Source organism: Hemitrygon akajei, chromosome 23 (genome assembly GCF_048418815.1).
Source record: "Hemitrygon akajei chromosome 23, sHemAka1.3, whole genome shotgun sequence".
Lineage (NCBI taxonomy): Eukaryota > Metazoa > Chordata > Chondrichthyes > Myliobatiformes > Dasyatidae > Hemitrygon > Hemitrygon akajei.
Window position 1 is genome coordinate 65,643,845 of NC_133146.1, and position 25,198 is coordinate 65,669,042.

A 25,198-nucleotide genomic window follows, 5' to 3' on the forward strand; every position below is an offset into this window, starting at 1 on the left:
ATTTATTCCCACGACATTACATAAAAGAAGAAAACAGGTGCAAATCGGCATATAAGAGGAACATTGAAAATTTGGTTGAATGGTGCTACAACAGCCATCTCTCGTTCAAAGTCAGCAAAACCAAAGAGCTAATTATTGTCTCCAAGAGGAAGAAGCTGGAAGTCCATGTGCCAGTCCTAATTAGGGTAACAGAGATGGAGAGGGTCAGTAAATTTAAAATCCTTGGTGTTAACAAATCAGAGGATCTGTCCTGGGACCGGCACATAAGTCTGATCATCAAAAAGGCATGACAACATCTCCATTTTCTTAGAAGTTTGTATAGATTTGGAATGTTACCAAAAACTTTGACAAACTTTTATAGTAGATTCACAGTGGAGAGCATCCTAAGTGCTTGTACCACTATTTGGTATGGAAACACCAATGCCCAGGAACAGGCAAAGCTACAGACATTGGTGGATACAGCCCAGTCCATCAGAAGGAAAGCCCTCCCCAACATTGAGTATACTTCCTTAGAGTGCTGCCATAAGAAAGCAGCGTCCATCATCAAAGACACCCACCTTCCAGGCTTTTCCCGCTTTTCACTACTGCTATTGGGCAGGAGGCATAAAACACCAGCAGGTTCATTACCATTAGGCTCCTGAATTGGCATAGACAACTTTATTCACCATTTCTCTGAACTGATTTTTCAATCTACAGATTCACTTTAAGGAATCTTTACAACTTGTGTTCTCAGTATTATTTTTATTTGCACAAATTGTCTTCTTTTGCATATTCGTGTTTGCCAGTCTTTGTCTGTTTATGTATAGTTTCTGTAAAATTCTATAGTATGTTTTTTTCTGAAATTGTCTGCAAGAAAATAAATTTCAAGGTAGTATATGGTAAAAAGATAGTACTTGATAACCTTGCGCTATGAAGGAAAAGCTGGAGATGATAGTAGCATGTGAAGTCAGAAAACAACCAGTCTAGACTCCAACAACATACATTCAAATCTTGAAGCACCCATATGGGGAATTAAAAATCCATCCATCACAATAATATAATATTCTGCATAATTAGTGATGATGATCAAGAAACCATCAGATTGTGGTTCAGACTCCATCTAATTTGTTAAAATCCTTCAGGGAAGAAGATGTGCTGTGCTTAAGATTTGTGATTGACATGTAGTTCCAGACCTACACACTATGGTAGACTCTTAAATTATCTCTCAGATGTCTGAGGAAAGCAATGGTTTTAAGGTCCCATTTCCAGTATTTAGCAGGGAAATACCCAGATAATTGGTGTCCATGGACACACATCCTACAGAAGGACTATCACCCACACTAGAAGGAGAAAATCTGCAGATGCTGGAAATCCAAGCAACACACACAAAATGCTGGAGGAACTCAGCAGGTCAGGCAGCATCTATGGAAAAAATACAGTCGACGTTTCAGGCCGCAACTCTTTGGCAACCTTTCAGAGTTCCTCCAGCATTTTGTGTGTATCACCCACATTGCTGCTTCCACCCCACCTCCGACAAATATGACTATACAATTTGTCAGTCAGACATCAGGGATCGAACCCCTGAGATTTCCAGTGTGAGTTTAACTCAGCACATCTCCAATTAATTGTTCTTACTGTGCCATTGGGTGTTTTTTTTATATATAAATGCCTTTAACCTATTTTCATATATTGGAAATGTTATCTTTCAGATCTCATACTACAAACCATCTCTCACAATGTTGAGAAACCTCACCCTATGTCTAGATTGGAAGTTGACTTTATCGGTCAAAGTACCTCTTCTTGAAACTCTTTTTGGATGATTAATGGTAGTATAAAGGTTTATTTTGATTGTAATTCTTAGGAGAATAGTAAAGGTTTCTTACATTACACTTCTGTAGCTTTGTTAATAATAGCATTGAAGATAATCTCGGAATGTTAATGATACTATGAATATACAGACTGGAAACAATCCTATTTGCAAAGGAAAGCAGAACCACTTCACAAACCAAAGGAATATAAAACAAGCTTCTATACTTCAGAATGTATCCTATTTGTGTAATTTTACTATTTGTTGTCATGTGCCTGCTTTTCATTTTTTATTTTGAATAATTAGCAACCAAACAATTATGCTCTCCCCTTCCTCAGCAACTTAAAACTTACTTCATTTCTGATGTGGCTCAGTTCTGTTAAAAGGTCACTGATCTGAAACAGTAACTGTTCTTCTCTCCACAGATATTGCTTAATCTGCTCTTTTTTGTGTCAATGAGGATGAAGCCCTGGTCTACTTTGCTGTCCCTTTAATTCTAGCTGTCACCTGAGCTCTTTGTTGTCAGGTCTGAGACAGCCTATCAATGTTGAGGGTTAATATCACAGCACTTACAGAATGACAGATTTTTTACAGGTGCACTTGTCCGGTGACATTAGCCTGTCAGATGTTAATGAGGAAAGGATGAAGGGTTCAGCTTGTGCACTTCAGAGAAGTGTAAACTGGAGCTTAATCTGATTTACAAAGTGAGTATGCTGAGAATGTATGCACACAATTTATAACAAGATAGGCAAAGGAGCAAAGTTCAAAGTAAATTTATTATGAAAGTATATATCTCACTATATATAACCCTGAGATTCATTTTCTTGCAGGAATTCACACTAAATAGAAGAAACACTATAGAATCAATGAAAGACCACACTCAACAGGACAAACAACCAATGGGCAAAAGACAACAAATTGAGCAAAAACAAAAAGAAAGCAAAAATAAATAAATAAGCAATAAATATAGAGAACATGAGATGAAGAGTTCTTGAAAGTGAGTCCATAGGTTGTGGGAATAGTTCAGTGATGAGGTGAGTGAAAATGTGTGACGTTATCCCCTCTGGTTCAAAGAACCTGATGGTTGAGGGGTAATAACTGTCCAGGAACCTGGTAGTATAGATCCAGAGGCTCCTGTACTTTCTTCCTGATGGCAGTAGCAAGAAGAGAGCACGTTCTGGGTGGCCATGAAACACTACAGTTAGGTACATAACCTAGATAATTGCAGAGCAGGGTTGGATGTCAGACAAATCTGTTAATGCCAAAGTCAAGGTCAGGGTCAAAGTCAAGTTTGAGTCAAAGTTGAACTTATTGTCATCTTTGATGATGACATGACCCAGATGGTGGAGATCTTTGATGATGAATTCTACCTTTTTGAGGTTGTGTCTCCTGTACTGTAAATACTGTTGATATTAGGGAAGATAAGCCTGTGACATATTAGGCTGTGTCTACTACTCCCTGCGACTTCTTACCTTCCTGCACAGGTAACAGTCATCCTCCGAAAGTGAAGTAGGTTGCTGGCTCTCATGTAAGATGTTGAATTGCATATCTTCAATAGAGGTGTGGGCCTTTTCTGACTAGGCTTGAGGTTAGCTCATGGTAATTAAGGCTATAAAATATATTAGTAATCTACTTTTCTCTTCTTTTTAGGAGGTTACCTGGTTCCTGTTGGGTTGAAAGGTGTCTATAACATTGCATGTGACCTGAACAGACCAAATGAACTAACTGCTCATTTTAGCCTGACATATTCACCAACCATTGGAGTCACAGTCACACTGTATAGGTTGTGGTCTGGATAGGTTGCCAATGTTGGCAAACAGAACATGATACATAGTACTCCAGCTGTTTCATCCATCTCTGTGAACTGAGCAAATCAAGTTCTAGATGATTTGTCATTCAATCTTACATGAATACAGCCAAACGAAACAGCATTCCTCCAGGACCAAGATTCAGCACACATTACCAACAGCACACAGCACATAGTATAAATCATACATATGATTATGATTTCAGAAAAATGCACAGCCACAAAAGAGAAATAATGAAAATAATATAGCCCCAGTCTCTGAATGACATGACTGTAGTCCTGGTCCAGCTTGTTCTTACACTGAACAAACACTAGAGAGCAGCACCGAGTGAATGAGGGCAGCATTGACAGGAGGGATCAGGCCCCAACCCAACACACCCCACAGAGGCTCTCCTACACCGCCTTGGCATCTCCTTTCTTGGGAGCTGCAACAGGTGAGACCATGACATTGATATAGTTCACCACAACCTATCATTGCAAGAACCATTAAATTATGATGGTTCTCAGGGTTATTTATTGTAATTTGCTTGTTTCCTAGCCTTATGTCTACTCATGGCTGCTGATGCGATACAAAGGTGTTAAATGAAGCAGGAAAGGACTCCTTTTACCCATAATTCTGGGGGGTGTTACTTCTCCATGTTGTGAGGAAGGATTGCCCTTTACTTGTACACATGCATTCCCCAGGACCAATATAATCAGTAGAGTTTCATCCATTGGGCTATAATGAGACCAACAGTTATTCCAACCTGAAATTAACCAGTCAGAACCAGCAACCAGTATAATTTCCCTGCTCAGATTCCCATCACAATGCTGAACTCACCCCTGTACTATATGGGTAGCATGAGGCAAGAGAAAGAAAAACGTGCATCAACCTAATGATTTAACCCAAACACAATGAAGCACATCGAATCATTTTGAAGTCTAATACAAGTAAATGAGGCATCCATTGTTACGAACAGCAAGATCCCAGAGTAGGAAGATGAATTCTCTGATGTTCATTTAACCAGGGGTTGACTTAGGTACCGGATGAGCACAGCAATAAAAAAGAGACCAATGATACTCTGCTTTCATGTTGCTTCGCAATGATGTTATCTCAAACATTTGACCTCATTTCTGTCATTACTGTGGAATGTTAGCCCACCGTAAGTCCTAGTGATATATACACACTTTGATAATAAATTTACTTTGAACTTTGAACATTGAGATGAGGTGTTGTGGCAGTTGAAGCTGATTCCACATGACAATGCTGTCTGTCAGTTGATGTCAGAGTAATTTCTTTACCATTAACAAACATGTGAGCACCATGTTCATTGTAATTCACAATTAGTATCTCAGGAAAAGGAGAGGGATTTCAAAATAATATGTAATAAGGTTATTATGATTGTCTAAATGCATGTGGTACATAATAAATGTAAAATAATTACTTTAATAGCAATTTAATAAATAATTTGTAATTACAGTATAGAGAACTGGTGTGTCATCAAAGGCACTTGCAAATTTCTACAGATGTACCATGGAGAGAATTCTAACCAGTTGCATTGTCATCTGGTACAGAGGAACCACTACACAGGATCAGAAAAAACTGCAGAAGCTCAGCCAGCCTCCATCATGTATACAAGCCTCCCCAGCCCTCTTCTCATTGTGACCCACAAGGAGGTTGTACAAGAGCCAGAAGATACACACTCAATGTTTCAGGTACAGCTTCTTCCCCTCCACCATCAGATTTCTGAATAGGCAAGGAACCCATGAACACTACCTCAGTATTTTTTCCTCTCTCTTTGCACTACTTTTTTTTATTGTATGTACAACTGCAATTTATAGACTTATTATGTATTGCATTGTGCTGCTGCTGCATAACAACAAATTTCACAACATATGCTAGTGATATTAAACTTGATTCTGATTCAAAATAAATAGTTCTCAAATATATACCAAGGATAAAAATATTTAAACTTTCTCACCTGTGATAGAGACTTTATATTAATTTCCAAAACGTATCATCCATAGTAGAATACAAAAGCATAAGACATTCAATGAGTACTGGACTGTTGTGCCCAGAGTATCTGGCCCAGCATCCAGTAAGGGGTGGTGAAGGCATTGGTAATGATCTTTCAACAATCATAAGTGGCTGGAATGGTTCCTGAACACTGGAAAATTGCAAATGTCACTCCACTCTTCAAGAAGGGAAAGAGACGAAACAAAGGAAATTATAATCCAGTTACTCTGACCTCAGAGGTTGGAAATATGTTAAGGATGTGGTTTCGGGCTACTAGAGGCACATGATAAAATAGGCTCTAGTCAGCAAGGTTTCCTCAAGGGAAAATCTACCTGACAAATCTGTTGGAATTCAAGCAGGATAGACAAAGGAGAATCAGATGATGTTGTGTACTTGGATTTTCAGAAGGCCTCTGACAAGGTGCCAAACATAAGGTTGCATAACAAGTTAAGAGCCTATTGAATTACAGGAATGATACTAGCATGGATAAAGCAGTGGCTGATTGGCAGGAAGCAAAGAGTGGGAATAAAGGGAGCCTTTTCTGGCTGCTTGCCGATGACAAGTGGTGTTCCACTGTGAGGATAGGAATAGAATGAGGTGGTAGATAAATGTGTTGCTGAAGAATTGGAGCAGGGGGTAGGGATTCATATTTCTGGATAACTGGGACCTCGTCTGGGGCAGGTGTGATCTGTACAAAAAGGGTGGGATCCACTTGAATCTGAGGAGGAGCAATATTGTTGCAGGCAGGTTTACTAGAGCTGTTGGGAGTGGTTTAAACTAATATGGCAGGGGGTTGGGAACCAGTATGATAGAGCTGAGAATGAGCCAGCAAGTGTACAAGTAGATGACGGCTGAAACATGAATGAAATATCTGAATTCGTACCCAATCATTGGCTTGTCCCTCCTTACGTTCATATTACAACTATCATCTCCTTGTAAACCTGCAATCAACAAAATTAAAGTTCATCTATTAAATAGCAGAATATTTCAGCAGTTATGCCAAGAAAACAATGAAGAGTTTGAACGCTTACTTCTTCACACTGAAGTGCATTGGCTGTCAAAAGTCTGCTGCTTAAAACATTTCCTTGATCTTTTTGACACCGTGGTTGAATTTTTGCCCAAAGCTTTAGAAACATGATTGAACTTCTACTTGGAGCTGTGGCACACCTGGCTGAACTGTATGACAAAATGAACTTTCTAAATATGTAACTGCAGGATGAGAATCTCAATTTAATCCAGGCAAAAAGTGCAGTGTCCACTTTTATCAGAAAATTGGAAATATATAAGCAAAACTTTGGTAGAAGAATGTTCTCAGAGTTTCCCTGCATGGAAAGTATGGCACTCTCTTTCATGGACAATGATTTACAAGAGTACAGCTTATGCCTGCTGTCACTGATGACAGCATTAGGCCAAGACCCTTCATTAGGATTCCCCTCCATTGCTGCTGCCTGACCTGCTGAGTTCCTTCAGTTATAAATGTAGATTTTCAGCATCTGCAGAATCACGTGTGCTATGGATTATACTGGGCCTTTGTGAAACCATAATCATAGTTCTAATGTGGTTTATTTTAGTATCTTTATCTAAAAAGGAGAACAACAAATTTTATTTACTTACTTATTGAGAGATACAGTGTGGAATATGTCCTTCCAGCTCTTCGAGCTGCGGAGTCCAAAACGTCTTGATTTAACCCTAACCTAATTACAGAACAATTTACAGTGACCAATTAAGCTACTAACTGGTACGTCTTGGACTGTGAGCACCCGAAAGAAACCCATGCATTCCACAGGGAGGATGCACCTTCCTGACCTTTAAGAGGACCATGTTCTACACTGGGCTTACTTTAGAAAATGAGCGAAAATATTGAAAAATAAATACAATTTTATGGGGCATGGGACATGGATGTTAGGTGGGGTGTCCAGAAACAGGAATTGCAGTATTAAAATAAAATTCTTTTATTAACGAGATGAAGAGAAATCTCTTTATTCTGATGTTCGTGGATCTTTAGAATTCTCTACCACAGAGGGAAAATATGCCAAGTGAGGATCGATAGTTTGTTAATGAAGACAAGAGGATTCTTAGTGACATGGTTTCCTGCAGGAAGGTGGAACTAAGGTAGATTAGCCACAACCTTATTGAATATTGGGGCAGATTCTTTGGGCTCAACATTCCATAAGACCATAAGATATAGGAGCAAAATTAGGCCATTCAGCCCACAATTCCATTAAGTCTGATCCACAACTCCATCATGTCTGATTTTGGACCCCACTCAACCCCATACACCTGCCATATCCTTTGATGCCCTGACCAATCAGGAAACTGTCAACTTCGGCCTTAAATACACCCATGGACTTGACCTCCACCACAATCTGTGGCAGAACATTCCACAGATTCACTACTCACTGGCTAAAAAGCTTCCTCCTTACCTCTGTTCTAAAAGGTCTCCCCTCAATTGTGAGATTGTGCCCTCTATTTCTGGACATTCGCACCATAGGAAACGTTCTCTCCACATCCAATCTATCTAGTCCTTTCAACATTCGGTAGGTTTCAATGAGATCTCCCCGCATCCTTCTAAATTCCAGTGAGTACAGGCCCAAAGCTGCCAAAATTTCCTCATAAGTTAACCGCTTCATTCCCAGAATTATCCTCGTGAACCTCCTTTGAACTCTTCAATGACAATACATCCTTTCTGAGACATGGGGATCAAAACTGTTGAGAATACGCTAAGTATAGCCTGACTAGTGTCTTATAAAGGCTCAGCATTATCTCTTTGCTTTTATATTCTGTTCCCCTAGAAATAAATGCCAACATTGAATTTGCCTTCACTACCGCAGACTCAACCCATATATTAAGCTTCTGGGAGTCTTGCATGAGGACTCCTAAGTCCCTCTGCACCTCTGATGTTTGAACCTTCTCCCCATTTAGATAATGGTCTGCACTATTGTTCCTTTTACCATAATGCATTATCATACATTTCCCAACACTGTATTCCAACTGCCATTTTCTTGCCCTTTCTTCCAATTTGTCAAAGTCCTGCTGCAATCGCATCGCTTCCTCAGCAGTACCTACCTCTCCACCTATCTTCGTATCATGCACAAACTTTGCCACAAAGCCATCGCTTCCATTATCAAAATCATTGACAAACAATGTGAAAAGTAGTGGTCCCCAATATTGACCCCTGAGGAACACCTCTAGTCACTGGCAGCCAACCAGAAAAGGCCCCTTTCATTCCCACTCACTGCCTCCTGACTGTCAACCATTCCTCTATCCAAGTCAGTATCTTTCCTGTAATGCCATAAAATTTTATCTTATATCTTTTATTTTAAACAGCCTCATATGTGGCACCGTATCAAATGACTTCTGGAAATCCAAGTAAATGACATCCTCTGCCTCTCCTTTGTCCATTCTGCTTGTTACTTCTTTGAAGAACTCCAGCAGATTAGTCTCCAAGTACCCTGAAACTTCATCCTTAATAATGGACTCCAACACTTTCCCAACCACTGAGGTTAGGCTAACTGGCTTATAATTTCCATTCTTTTGCCCTGCTCTTTTCTTAAAGAGTAGAATGACATTTTCAATCTTCCAGTCCTCTGGGACTATGCCAGAATCAAGTGATTCTTGAAAGATCATGATGAATACATTCATTATCTCTTCAGTAACCTCTCTCAAGAGTCTGGGATGTAGTCTATCTGGCCCAGGTGACTTATCCACCTTAACACCTTTGAGTTTCCTAGTACTTTTTCCTTTGTAAGAGCAATGGCACTCACTCCTGCTCCCTGACACATGGACCTCTGGCACACTGCTAGTGTCTTCCATAGTAAAGACTGATACAAAATACCCATTTAGTTCATCTGCCATTTCTTTGTCCCCCATTACTACCTCACCAGCATCATTTTCCAGTGGTCCTATATCAACACACACCTCCCTTTTACTCTTTATATAACTGAACAAACTGCTGGTATCCTACTTTATATTATTGGCTAGTCATATTTCATCTTTTCCTTTCTTATAGCTTTATTATTTGCCTTTTGTAGTATTTTAAAAACTTCCCAATCATCAAACTTCCCACTCACTTTTGCTACCTTATGTGCCCTTTCCTTGGCTTTTATGCAGTCCTTAGCTTTCCTTGTCAGCCATGGTTGCCTGCCCCTGCCATTTGAGAACTTCTTCCTCTGTGTGGCATATCTATTCTGTGCCTTGTGACCTATTCCCAGAAACTTCAGACACCTCCGCTCTGCCACCATCTCTGTAAATATCCTCCTCAAATCCACCTGGGAAAGCCCCTCTCTCATGCCTCTGTAATTCCCTCTATTCCATTGTGATATTGATACATGGGACTTATGCTTCTCCCTCTCAAATTACAGTATGAATATTATGATCGCTGCCTCCTAAGGGTTCCTCCACATTAAACTCCCTAATAAGATCTGGATTATTACACAACACCCAATCTAAGATATCCTTTCTCTGAGTAGGCTCAATCACAAGCTGCTCTAAAAAGCCATCTCACAGGCATTCAGCAAATTCCCTCTCTTGTGATCTGACACCAACCTGATTTTCCCAAATCCCTTGCATATTGAAGTCCCCCATTCCACTTGTATCATTACCCTTATTACATGCCTTTTTCGGCTCCCTTTGTAATCTCAACCCCACATCTTGGCAACTATTTGGAGGCCTATATATGACTTCCATAATGTTTTTTTTACTCTTGCAGTTTCTTAACTCTACCCACAAAGACTCAACATTCTCTGACCCTTTGTCACCTCTTTGTAAAGATGTAATTCCATCCCTTACCAACAGAGCCACACCAGTCCCTATGCTTTCCAGTCTGTCTTTTTGATACAAGGTATATCCTTTGATGTTAAACTCCCAACTATGGATTTTTTTCAGCCATGATTCTAAAATCTGAGTTTGAGAACACCCTAGTCCCTCTGAGTACCAGTATTTTTCAGTACGTCACTAAATAAACAATAAGATACTCCCTGTTTTTCCAAATTTATATTTCTCCACCTTATGTTCCATCTGCCATTTTTTTTCCCACTTACTTATCCCCTCATAAATATTTGTGCAAGTATAAACTCTGTGGCCACTTTATTTGATACTCCTGTACCTAACAAAGTGCCCACTGACTGTATGTTCATGGTCTTCTGCTACTGTAGCCCATCCACCTCAAGGTATACTGTAACATGTTTTGCACTCAGAGATGCTGTCTGCACCTCATTATTGTAATGTATGGTTATATGAATTGCCATCACCTTCCTCTTAGCTTGAACCAGTCCGGCCATTCTCCTCTGACACTTTTCTCATTAACAAGGTGAGTTCACCCACAGAACTGCCAATTACTAGATTTTTTTTTGTTTTTACACACCATTCTCTGTAAACTCTAGAGATGGTTGTGTGTGAAAATCTTAGGAGATCAGTGGTTTCTGAGGTACTCAAACCACTGCATCTGTCACCAAGAATCATTCCGCAGTCAAAGTCACTTGGATCACATTTCTTCCCCATTCTGATGTTTGGTCTGAACAACTGAACCTCCTGACCATGTCTGCATGCTTTTATGCATTACGTTGCTGCCACATGATTGGATGATTAGATATTTCCATTAATGAGTAAATGTACCTAATAAAGTGGCCACTGAACATAAAATGAAAGGATTTCCTCATTCAAAATAATAGGTAGAAAGATCTGAAATGTGCAGAAGAAATTCAATCATATATAACTACATCTCCTGCTGGAGGTTAATAGAGGTGTTTGACTGATATACTAAGAAAATCGTTAGTGGAGTGTATTTGTTTCAGGGTGTTTGAGTTAACATCTTAGACATTTCTTCTAAATCATAAATGAATGGTATTCACTTAAACTACACTGAAACCAAGAATTTGGGTATCATAAGTGAGATTTGTATTTGTAGTAAGGTTCTGTGCTTTCAATCTTGACAACCAGCTTTCTTTCAAGTGTTCATAATCTCCATTCAATTATTTCTCCTCGTTTTAAACAGATGATTTAAATAAATGAGCAACATACTTCTTCAGGACTGGAAGTCTTTCAGCCCAAAACATCGACAGCTGTTTATTTCCGTAGACACTGCCTGATCTGCTGAATTCCACCAGCATTTTGTGTGAGTTGCTTTGGATTTCCAGCATCTGCAGGATCTCTTGTGTTTGTGATTTAAACAAATTTTCATAATATACAACACAAGATAAACTAGAAAATTGAATCAGGATTTTGTTTTTCAAAGACTTGTTCTTATTTCAAATGCGGTTTCAATGATTGGCTTTAGAACAGGGTATTTTTAGTGGAATGATAGCAGCATTTTGTTTTTCCTTTCTCTGAAAACACTGCATTTCAGTGTTTGTTACTGAGAAAATGATGAACCACTAGCTAACTTTTTGATACAACTGAGTGTTTTGATAATCGGAGATATCACACTGTTGAACTGGTCTCTTTACCACATTCATGGTTATCTACACCAGTATGATGTCTCCTTCTCAAGGACTTATATTAAAATAATTGAAATTTGAACTCAGATTTTCTGGATTATAGTCCCAATCTTATTGATTTAGGAATATGAAATTATGTACTTTTACACTACACAAAAACAAATGCTGGGAGCATTCAAAGTGTCAATCAGCATCTATGGAGAGGAACAAAGGGTCAACCTTTCATCAGAAAAGATCCTGATGAGTCTTGTTCAAACGTGTCAGCCTGAAATATCAGCTGTTTACAGTATTACTCTCCATAGATGCTGCCTGACCTGCTGAACTCCTCCAGCATTTTGTGTGATTTACTCTGGATTTCCAGCATCTGCAGGATCTCTTGTGTTTATTGTTATCCAAAATCCAGGTTGATAGGTTGATGTCGAAAATATTTTAACATGATCCCACAATCCTGTGATGTCTCATGTTCTCTTCCACAATGACAGTAGGAGTTCACAATTCCACTCAGAGGATAAAGAGTTAACTATCCTGGGGCATTGTTCATCATCAAAGCATAAAGCATAACAAAAAAAACTACGACCCTTGCAACTGGAGCTGTTGGATACTGTTACACAAACCACCAATTGTTCCTGGATTCACAAAATGCTAGAATCCAGAGCACAAAACATAATGCTGGAGGAACTGAGCTGAGTCCCTTCAGTAGTTTGTTTTTGCTACCAATTTTCCCTATTTCTCTCATCAAATTACAATTGTATGTATATTTTCCTAGAGGTTCATCCCTGGCAGATAGCACTAAATGATGTACAGAGTAGGCAGAGCACATTGTACCACAGTAACAGCTCAGGTGCATTGTTGCTACTGCATCACTTCTTTAATGCTACTGCTGTGCTGTTTTTCCGGGTAGGCGATTGTCCTAGTGTTGCCTCTTCAGCTTTTTTACCTTCACTTATTTAGCCTGTGATTTTAATCACTCTTGTCAATATGAACACAGAGTTCTGGTCTGACCTCACCAGATCTAACTGAATGTAAAGGTTTCGCTGAATGATTCTTATCGCCAACTGTCTTTCTTGTCAAACAGTTTCAACAGTTAAAAATTCTAACTTTTTTCAATGTTGCTTTCATTAGAGTTCTGGGAATCAATGATTAGTTCCTGATGACTACATGGAAATGTAAAGGTTGACTCCAGGTAGCAGCTATTGGCTGGCTTGACTAAAGAATTGACTATAGACTTCAGCAAGGGGAAGTAAGGAGAACTCACACCAGTCCTCAGTGAGGGGTCAAGTAGTGTAAATGGTGAGCGACTTCAGATTTCTGGACATCAACATCTCAGAAGATCAATCCTGTACCCAACATCTCTTTGCAATCACAACGAACGCATGCCAGTGGCTACACTTCATTAAGTTTGAGGAGATTAGGTATATGGCAAATTTCTACAGATGTGTGGTGAAAAGCATTCTGACTGGTTGCATCTCTATCTGGAATGGAGGGTCCACTGCACAGGATCAAAAAGGACTGCAGAGGGCTGTAGACTCATCGGATCTATCAATGGCATAAGCTTCCCACCATCGAGGACATCTCCAAAAGGCAATACCTCAAGAAGGCAGCACCCATCACTAAGGACCCTCATCATCCAAGTCATGCCCTCTTCTCATTATGACCATCAAGAAGGAGACACAAAAGTCTGAAAATGCACACAGAACATTTTAGAAATAGCTTCTTTCACTCTGCCATCAGATTTTTCAAAGGTCCATGAACCCAAAAGCACGACCTCTCTATTCCTCAGCTGCACCATTCATTACTTTGTTAACTTTGTAACTTTTTATTGCAATTTTTAGTATTTTTATGTATTGCGCTGCGATTTAAAAAAAAATCAATGTATGTTGTTAAAGTGAAACCCCATTATAACGCGATCATTTGGGTCCATAAAATGTCATCGCAAACAAAGCGAGGTCACGCTAAATCTGGGATCAAGAAATTCAGTGTTCAAACTGACCCAATGTTGACCTAACATCCTAAAACACACCTATTTTCACCCTATTTGACCCATTTTTTTGCACATTTACCTTCTGGCAAGTAAATTACCTTTGAATTAAAGAATTCCACGAATAAATTGTTTTGTTACTGTAGAAATTAAAACACAAATTAATCTTTAGTAAAGCTTATAATACACAAAACAACAAATAAAAACATTCAAGAATATTAGCAAACATCATTTACAGTTTATTTCTTAAAAAAGTGATCGAGTGTTCCTTGCTTGAATATACCACTTGTTCAGGGAGTCATTGAGGCTGACATCTTTGGCTGTCTTCAGGTGTTTGGCTTTCAGTCCAGCTTCTTTTTCAACTTTGTAAAAATCAGGCAAAAAGAGAAATAATATATATCTAAAAAGTGAGGTAGTGTCCAAAGATTCAATGATCATTTAGGATGGCAGAGGGGAAGAAGCTGTTCCTGAATCACTGAGTGTGTGCCTTCAGGCTTCTGTACCTCCTACCTGATGGTAACAATGAGAAAAGGGCATGCCCTGGGTGCTGGAGGTCCTTAATAATGAACTCTGCTTTTCTGAGACACCGTTCCCTGAAGATGTCCTAGGTACTTGGTAGACTAGTGCCCAAGATGGAGCTGACTAAATTTACAACCCTCTTCAGCTTCTTTCTGTCCTATTCAGTTGCTACCCCACCCCCATACCAGACAGTGGTACAGCCTGTCAGAATGCTCCCCACTGTACATCTATAGAAGTTTTTGAGTGTTTTCGTTGACATACTAAATCTCTTCAAACTTCTAAGGAAGTATAATCGCTGTCTTGCCTTCCTTATAGCTGCATCGATATGTTGGGACCAAGTTAGGTCCTCAAAGATCTTGACACCCAGGAACTTGAAGCTGCTCACTCTCTCCACTTCTGATCCCTCTATGAGGATTGCTATGTGTTCCTTCATCTTACTGTTCCTAAAGTCCACAATCAGCTCTTTTGTCTTACTGATGTTGAGTGCCAGGTTGTTGCTGTGGCACCACTCCACTAGTTGGCATCTCTCACTCCTGTATGCCCTCTTGTCACCATCTGAGATTCTACCAACAATGGTTGTATCGTCAGCAAGTTTATAGATGATTTTGAAAATGTTGAAACAAGATGGATATACCAAAATATATTAAAAACATTTGCATAAAATACTGTGTATCCACCTTTTTTGGAAAAGCGTAGTATTTGGGTCTACAATTGTTTTACCTCAGATACTATCAACGTATGGAACCTAATGTTTAGCAGACCTTGAATAATTAAAATAAGGTTGGAAAGCATTCGCCAACCATTTGCAAACGAGAAAATGCGCAAATGCTGGAAATCCAAGCAGCACACGGAAACTGCTTGAGGAACTCAGCAGGTCAAGCAGTGTCTATAGAAAAAAAATAAGTCTATGTTTCAGGCTGAGACCCTTTTACCATAGATGCTGCCTGGCGTGCTGAGATCCTCCAGCGTTTTGTTTTTGTGCCGACCACTTGCCATGGATTTGTTTAATTCTACGAGATGTACATTAATTGTTGCTGCAACCACAATGCAACAGCGCTTAGAAAACATCCAAATGTAACCGCAAATTTAAGCTAGCTAATGCATTCAGGGGATTGAAAAGGACAGAGTCCATTTGAATCAGAAGTTAACTCGATAACCATATATTCTGTAAATTGTTATCTTTTACAATCCATTAAAATACTCTTTTCTTATATCTCTTGCATTCAAAGTACTGATATAACTCTGGTTCTGGTTGCCTAAGGTTATTTTATTGGTGGATCTGCGAATTTATGTCTTAATTTGCGGATGAAGCTCTGCTACTAACGAGCTTCAATGGTATTACACAGGGCATCGGTAACTTAAGTAAGTCACTGAAAGACAACAATAATTTCACTGTGAACCACGTTTAAGTAATTCAAATGAACTATTGTTAATTCAAGTATTTATTACACTGTATCTGAAGCCCGACAAATCACCACTGAAATGGTCCAAGGATACATTGTGCACTGATAGTGCAGAGGCATTTGCACAGTCTTATTCTTAGTTACAAGTTAAATACTGGTTGTATTTTATATAAAATGAAGTGTGTTTGAAATTACTTGCAGCTAATTTGCTTACAATTTCTTTAGTCTAATTACGTACAGAAGCTTGACTGACATCGCTTTTAAAATCAGAGGATGCGTCGGAACCAGGGAAAACACAAACGATCAGTCCAATATGGGGCAGAAATGAATTGCATTATATTAAACGTGAATTAATGCATGTTTATTAAATTAAACTACACGTTTGTATTTTTGTTCTTGGCATTGTTGTAATGAAAATCAACTTAGACAGCTTTTAAATGCAGCCTTTCTGCAATTCAAGTTCTAAGAACAATGGTGCCTCTACTATCGCAACTTTTGTATTTAGAATTGTTATAGAAAATTATGCATTTTCCACAAACTATAATCCATTCTCATTAACAAAATACTGTACTATGCATTTTTTTAAAAATTCTAAGCTGTTTTAAGCATGTACGTTTTAAAAACAAAACACCAGCCTCAGACAGTAATTTGGCTCGCTCTTATACTGTGTTCTGTAGGTAATTTCTTGTAGTTCACAGCCTTGGCCAATACATGGTAGGGTTAACTGAGGTGAACAAGTAAAGCATAAATATGATCACTTTAACTGTTAATGTCATCAATTGATCTGAAGTTTGATATTTTAAATTGTAATTTTGTTTTGTAAATTTCAAGCATGAATATATGACTGAATATCTTACTCTTTCTAGTTTTCAGGCATTCTTTGTGTGATGTGTCAGCTAGCGTTGTTTAAATGTTAGCACAAGGCAGAGTAAAAATTAAGTTTATATTTGTAGCTTCAGTTAATGCTGAACTCTCTCAATTGTGTTGATTTAAGGAATCTGTGTTTTACATGTATAGTTCATATTAAAATAAAACTTAAAACTTCTACCATAGCCAATATGAAGCCAACCCAGCTGTGTATTTTTTATCCCTTGCAGTAGAACTGAGAAAAATGTCATCCTAATCTGGTCACCACAATCCAACCTAAGACAAAAAAGAAACCAAACATTTTAACAAAGTATAACTGTGAGCTATCCAAACTTACAAAGTGTGACATTTAAGAGGTTAGAATAGATACATGAATGAGAAGAGTATGGAAGGCCATGGTTCAGGTGGTGGTAAAATGGACTGGGCAGAATGTCAGATGGACATTGGACAAGATGGGTTGAATGGTCTGCTGCTGACTTGTAGAGCTCTATGACTCAAACATTCCTTGATCCAAATTGGACCCTATGGTTGCTTTTCTTAATTTTGGGGCAGGTACATAACATAACATAACATAAGAACATAAGAGATAGGAGCAGGAGTAGGCCAATCAGAGTAGCCTGCTCTGCCATTCAACAAGATCATGGCTGATCCAATCTTAACTCTAGTTTTCACCGAATCCCACAAGGCAACAGTGCCAACCAACAGGGCACCATGCCGCCCATTTTATTTAATTATTCATCCCACCCAAACCCATGTGATCACCCGGGGAAAAAAAACGAGTTGCCAATTGAGGAGAAAAAAATCTGGAAAATTCCTCTCCGACCCATCCAGGCTATCGAAAACTGGTCCAGGAGATCACATGGCTGATCTAAACCTAGCCTCATGTCCACTTACCTGCTTGCTCACCATATCCCCTAATGCCATTTTTATCCAGGAAAATGTCTATCTCCGTTTTGAATTTATTGAGTGTAGTAGCTTCCACAGCTCTCTGGGGCAGTAAATTCCACAGCCCCACTACCCTCTGAGTGAAGAAATTTCTCCGCATCTCAGTCCTGGAACGGCATCCCCTTATTTTAAGATTATGCCCCCTAGTCCTAGTTTCACCCATCATTGGGAACATTCTCCCCGCATCCACCCGGATGGACTTTTTTTGGGTTTGGGTGAAGATGATTGTAGGTAAACACCAAGCATATATAATTGTGTTCTGCAAAATAATGCCATGACATATTTCACATCTGCCTGAGAAAATGGACGCATCTTAACTTAACTCGTAATGCAGGCACCAGCCTTACGTTACTCTACAAAGGAGCAAGCCTAAATTTCCATTTTCAAATCTCTGGAGTGAGACAAGAATATTGAACTTTGTGACTTGAGTAGGATGACATTAAACTAAGCACAGAGGTGAGAGAAGAGAGAGTGACAATCTGCTTTCCTGTCCTGTCTTGAAGTGATACCAAACATCCTCCATAATAGGAAATTTGGGAAAAACAACATAACACACAATGGATATGTTGATGCACTTATTGTCCAGATTTACCTTAAAAGGTTTATCTCAAATAATAACAAAGCAGTCTACAGAGAAGACAAACACGAGGAAATCTGCAGATGCTGGAAATTCAAGCAACACACACAAAATGCTGGTGGAACGCACTGGAAATTCAAGCACCTTTCTGGCTCTCAGCTTCACCCCACCCTCTCCGTTCTTCTCCTATCATTTCGCATTTCCCCCCCCCCCTCCTACTTTCAAATCTCTTACTATCTTTCCTTTCAGTTAGTCCTGACGAAGGGTCTCAGCCCGAAACGTCGACAATGTTTCTTCCTATAGATGCTGCCTAACCTGCTGCGATCCAGCAGCATTTTGTGTGTGTTGCTACAGAGAAGAAGCAGTGTCAAGAAAACAACCTCTCCCTCAATGTCACAAAAACAAAGGAGCTAGTTGTGGATTACAGGAGGAATAGAAACAGACTAGCCCATATTGACATCAATGTATCTGGGGTTGAGAGAGTGAACAGCTTCAAATTGCTCAGTATACACACCTCAGTTGATCTGTTCCTACTGGTTGTGTGCTGAAAAAAGCACAACAACACCTCTTTCACCTCATACGGTTGAAAAAGTTTGGTATGGGCCCCCAGATCCTAAGGACTTTCAATAGGGTCACAATTGAGAGCATCCTGACTGGCTGCACCACTGCCTGGTATGGGAACTGTACTTCCCTCAATTGCAGGACCCCACAGAGAGTGGTGTGGACAGCCCAGCACATCTGAGGATGTGAACTTCCCACTGTTCAGAACATTTACAGTGACAGGTGTGTAAAAAGGGCCCCAAGGGTCACTGGGGACCCGAATCACCCCAACCACAAATGGTTCCAGCTGCAACCATCCGGGAAATGGTACTGCAGCATTAAAGCCAGGACCAAAGGCTCTGGGACAGCTTCTTCCACCAGTCCATCAGACTGATTAATTCACACTGACACAATTGTATTTCTAAGCTATATCAACTGTTGTGTTGTATATCTTACTGTACATACGATTTATTACAAATTGGTATAGTTTGCACATTGCACATTCAGATGAAGTTGTAAAGTAAAGATTTTTACTCTTCATGTATGTGAAGGATGTAAGAAATAAAGTTAATTCAATTCAGTTCTTACCCCAATATGAATCTTAAACTTCTCTTCACCAACAAAAAGTTGTGAAAATATTTTTGATTTCATTTACTATTTAACATAGATCATTTTTGCAATCTCTTTACAATCAATAACAACCTGATTCTACCCTGGTTTGGTGGGCTCTGTGGTGGCTAATGAGACAGGGTAACTGCAAAGACAATGCAGTCCAATCACACACAAGCAAATTGTGACTACTTTGGACAGGTTACTAAAAGCCTTGGAGAATAGCTGCTATCTTTGTTGAAAGCTTTAGAATTCACTTTCTTAGCTCATGTAGAAGTACTACTCCAAAGATAAATCAGTCATCTTTCGGTATGTAAATGATGGAAAATGTAAATTCCATCTCCAAATGATCAACTGTTTGCCAGTCAGTGGACTCCTCTGTGTTCCTTTCAGGAGATCTAGGCAGCATCCTAAACGAAGGGTGAATCGGTATCTGATGCTGGAGCTGCATTCCATTAGACTGGGTCTATTTTGTGAAATTTCATCTTTAGCCTTTTAATTTAATCTTCAAAACCAAAATAGGGAAAGTAAGGGGGTGTGGTAATATTTGCTTTCCATTGTTCAATACATTGTTGTTTTGGCAAAGATTCAAAAGTAACTCCTTGGATGTATGAAAATAAGTTAGATGCCTGGTCCAAGGCATCACTTTTATTCTTTCATAGTGTTTGCAAGTTTTGTAAGTCTTGTTGATTTGTAATTTTCTTCAATAATCTCATTTCTTAATTTTTGTGCACTTTCAGCTTAAGTTTTAAGGATCATTTTACAAATCCCTGCTCCCAGCGCAAAATGCATTGCTGGACTACAAATGTATGATGATAATCTATTAAAGTTAAATTTACTAAGATTCTTCAGCATCATTACATGCCATGTTTTACAAGGAATAAACCTCCCATAAACATTCACACATTGGTCCAATGCTGTTTCCTTGTCAAATGTTGAGATTATCAGTAAAATTTAAAACTAGACCATAAACAAGGAGTTTTGTAGAAGAAATAAGGATCAGGATAGTTATGTGAAGTAGTTCAAAGTAAATTTATTATCAAAGTATATACTATATATGTTACCATATACATCCCTGAGATTCATTTTCTTGCAGGTATTCGCAGTAGGTAGAAACACAATAGAGTCAATGAAAAACCATACAGAGTTGGACAAATAACCAATTGCAAATGACAACAAACCATGCAAATACAAAAAGAAACAAAAAGTTAAAATATTAAATAAATAAATACATACATACATACCAAGAATATGAGTTGTAGAGTCCTTAAAAGTGAGTCCATTGATTGTGGAATCAGTTTAGTGTTGAGGTGAGTGAAGTTATCCCCTCTGGTTCAAAGGTCTGATGGATCAGGGCAATTCCTCAACCTGGTGATATGCGTCTTGAGGTTCCTTGCCTCCTTCCCAATGACAGCAGTAAGAAGAGAGCATGGTGGGGGCCCTCGATGATGGATGCAGAAGGCAGGAGAATGGGGTTGAGAGGGATAATAAGTCAACTATGATGGGATGGTGGAGAAGACGATGGGCTGAATGGCCTATTTCAGTTCGACATCTTATTGTCAAAGAGTCAATAGCAGAAGTCAGTTAATGGATGAAAACAGAAATGCTATGTTATCGGTTTGCCATTTCTTCAGAGAGTGTGTCTTATCTTCTGAGTGTTTTCAGCATTCTTGCCAGAATCCCAAATTCTTGTTTTTTTTCCCAGAATCCCAACATTTGTGGGATTTTGTTTTTGTAAATCAATAATGTTGTTGATTGCTTAACTAAAATTTCTGTGTCTCTAATACGTATTGTGCTATCTCTATAAATTAATTTCCATGAGTTTTGTTTCCAGGACTGGACAGGGATTTGGGTTGAAGCGTAGCGTCCATATAAATTCAAGTAGTTCTTCAAAATGTGTTTAAAATGTCCCAGAGCAAAACTGTACTTTAGAAAACCAACTTCAAAATTGAGGCATATTAATATATGAGAGATAGCACAATGCTTTATATACAGAATAAAATATATTCTGAAGATGGTAGTTGGTTGGATAGTCACCATTTCTAAAAGTGAAGGCATTAGCTACTCCCACAATCACAGTCCACCACTAAACCCCATGTTCAGATCCTCCTGAATCTCTTTGGTTCGCAGTCTTCCTCCTCTCTCTCAACACAGTCTCTTGCGAGACCACAAAGGTTTCACAACAGCCTCAGAATCAGGATCAGGCTTAATGTCATTGGTACTGATGCACCATCAATAACTCTCAGAGATGGGAGGCAAAAGATTGGCTTTTATTAGCTGCAAACGTGACCACGACATCTTGGAGACTGAGGGAGGAGCAGTGCCTCCAATCGCCTTTATACAGGGGTCTGTGGGAGGAGCCACAGGAGCAGTCAGCAGAGGGGCGTGTCCAGACAGGTATACACATAGTTTACCACAGGTATATGTCATGAAATTTATTGTTTTGCAGCAGCACAGTGCATACATAAAATATTATAAATTACATAAAAATATATTTTATCAATAAAATAAACAAGTAGTGCAAATACAGAGCAAAAGTAATGAGGTAGTTTTCATGGGTTGGTTCATTGTCCATTCAGAAATCTGATGTCCCTAAATCATTGAGTGTGTGGTTTCAGGCTCCTGTACCACCTCCTTGATGGTGGCAATGAGAAGAGGGCATGTCCTGGGTGATGGGGTCCTTAAAGATAGATGCTGCACTTGGGAGGCTTGACCTTTTGAAGATTGTCTCAATAAGAGAAGATAAGAAATTGGAGCAGAGTTAGACCATTTGGCTAATCGAGTCTGCGCCGCTATTTCATCATAACTGGTATAATTTTCCTATCAGCCCTAATCTCCTGCCTTCTCCTGAATATCTTCATTCTCCGACCAAACAAGAATCTATCAACCTCTGTCTTAAATATGTGTAACACGCTGTAAGGTTTCACTGCTAAGGCTAATGTAATAGCATTGACATAGTGTTCCACTGTTAAGGTAATGGTTTCTCTGTAGCAACAATGTTTGGGTTATGGCTAGAGATAACGGGACTTTGGAATGTATGTTATCCAGTGGGAGAAATGTTGTTCTTTCTTGTGAGTCTGGAAGAGAGATTTTTGCAGTCTTTCGTCGGGGAGCAATGGAGAGAGAGGACACGAATGGAGAGAGTCGGAAGACCACGGGACGGAGTGAACTGAGGAGTGAGGGTCCGAGTGCTAGCTATGCTTGGAGGTCAACGGGAACAAATGAACGAACAGTGAGCTCCAACAATGCGCTATAGACGTTTTCCTTAAAATGGGCCCTTTTACTTTTTATTTTCTTTACTAACCCAATCCAGATTATGATTTATAAAGTTCAATCATTTAATTGCATACGGTGTACTGTCTGATATTTTGTGGTGCAGATTTGTAATCAGACAACACATCACGCAGCATCCACACAAACAAGATTTCTCAATTTGGCAGGTCCAGAAGTTGTTTTCCCCTAGATAATCACATGCTGGCCAAGCCTGAGGGTTACAATTGTGGGGGCTATGTTCCGGATTGATTCCATGGGATGCTGCGTGATTGCCCTGAGCAATGAACCAGTGGGTTGTGTGTTTCAATCTGTGCTAGTATGGATACTGCTGGGGTGGAGCGGTGGTGTGCCTCCATGAAGTCACGGTAACTAATGCGTGCATGTTGAGTGGAGTGGATATTCGTACCCCGGATGAATTATTAATTTGATTTTTGAGTATGGTTAAAGCTATTGGCAAAGTTGAAACTGTAGCACAGAGTTTTGATAAAATGGCGGGCTCAGACCTTGTTTTAGTTCAGACTAGCGCTGACGTAATGGTGGTGGGACTGCCAGCGCCTATTGGTACCCAGGTGAGGCGAGGCCATACTGTCAAGGAAGAGAAGGTAGCTGAGCGGGCTGAGTCACAAGTTGAGTTTCCCGTAGCTGGGGGCGGAGACTTCAGAGACAAAATTCTATTATTTCTGAGAAGGCTTATGGGGGCCTGCAAGAAAAAAGCTGGGGAAAGCTTTCTGGGGACATTGTCCATGCACTCAGTGTTTCGAGTTGCTTTTGAGGAAGTGTGAGGGTGCATTGGGTCAGATACCAAATTTAGACAAGGGACTGTGTGGCTCATCAAGTCAAAGCTAATGGAAGTAATAAGAGTGATAGGGACTCCCAAATTTCCCGGAGTGCCTGAGGATGAGGCCCTCTTAGTGAATACTCCGGAAGACCTTGAGGGGGATCCCCCTGGCATACTTGTTCCCAATGACGGTAATGTCCAGTGTCCCTGTAAGACAAGTCGAGGAAAAACTATATGAAAAAGGGGGAAAGTTGACAGTGAAGATAGAGGCAGTTACGTCTTGGCCAAGACCACAGACTGTGAGCATTCTGCACTCATTTCTCGGGTTCTATGGTATATGCTGCCTTTTGCTAAATCCCCATTGATTGAGGAGCAGACTCCTGGCTGTTCTCCCATTCTCCCATTGAGTTAGATGAGGGGGTGCAGAGGTCTCAGAGAACTAGGAGACACCCAGATAGGCTGGCCTAAGTAGCCCCAGGTGCCAGAAGTTGTTTTCCATTAGCCAAACACGTGCTGGCTGAGCCTGAGGGTTACATATGCATACAGATTTGGCCTCCATAGCTATCTGTGGCAAAGAATTCCAAAGTTTCACCAGTCTCTGCCTGAAGAAATTCCTTCTCATCTCAGTTTGGAAAAGATACCTTGTATTCTGTGGCTGTCTTCTCTGGTTTTAGGCTCTCCCACTATATGAAACAACCTCTCCACATCCACTCATCAAGACCTTTCACCATTCCATAGGTTTCAATGAGGTCACCCCTCATTCTTCCAAATTCTAGCGAATACAGGCCCAGAGCCATCAAATGCTGTTCATATGACAAGCCATTCAATCCTGGAATCATTTCTGTGAACCTCCTTTTAACCCTTTCTAGTTTCAGCACATCCTTTATAAGATAAGGGGTCCACACTTGCTCACAATACTTATGAGTGCTTTATGAAGTCACAGCATTACATTCTTGCTTTTATATTCTAGTTCTTTTGAAATGAATGCTAACGTTGCATTTACCTTCCTCAGCACAGATTCAACCTTCAAATTAACATTTAGGGAATCCTGCACAAGGACTCCCAAGTCCCTTTGTATCTCAGCTTTTTGTATTTTCTCTCCATTTAGTAAACAGTCAATGCTTTCATTTCTTCTACCAAAGCGCATGACCATATACTTCCCGACACTGTATTCCATTTGCCATTTCTTTGCCCATTCTTCTAATCTGTCTGTCCTTCTGTAGCCTCCACATCTTCAAAAATACCTGTCCCTCCACCTATCTTCATATCCTCTGCAAACTTTGCAACAAAGCCGTCAATTCCATCATCCAAATCATTGACATATAACGTAAAAAGAATCTGCCCCAACACAGACCCCTGTGGAATACCAATAGTCACTGGAAGCCAGCAAGAAAAAGCTCCCTTTATTCCCACTCTTTGCCTCCTGCCAATCAGCTGCTTTATCCATGCTAGAATCTTTAAAGTAATACCATGGGCTCGTAACTTGTTAAGCAGGCTTATGTGTGGCTCCTTGTCTAAGGCCTTCTGAAAATCGAAGTACACACCATCAACCGATTCTCCTTTATCCATCCTGCTAGTTATTTCTTCAAATAATTCCAACAGATTTGTCAAGCAAGATTTTCCCTTCAGGAAACCATGCTGACTAGAGCCTATTTTATCATGAGCCTCCAAGTACCCTGAGACCTC

The 25,198-nt window shown here is 39.7% G+C and overlaps 1 long non-coding RNA gene across 1 annotated transcript; it reads left to right on the plus strand.

The window, feature by feature from the left end:
* The first annotated feature begins 307 nt into the window (after nt 1-307).
* LOC140715514 (uncharacterized) lies at nt 308-16,970 on the plus strand. The gene is made up of 4 exons (XR_012096145.1): nt 308-2,490; nt 5,148-5,288; nt 11,582-11,701; nt 16,149-16,970. It is a non-coding gene; the product is annotated as an uncharacterized lncRNA (long non-coding RNA).
* Nucleotides 16,971-25,198: the final 8,228 nt, after the last annotated feature.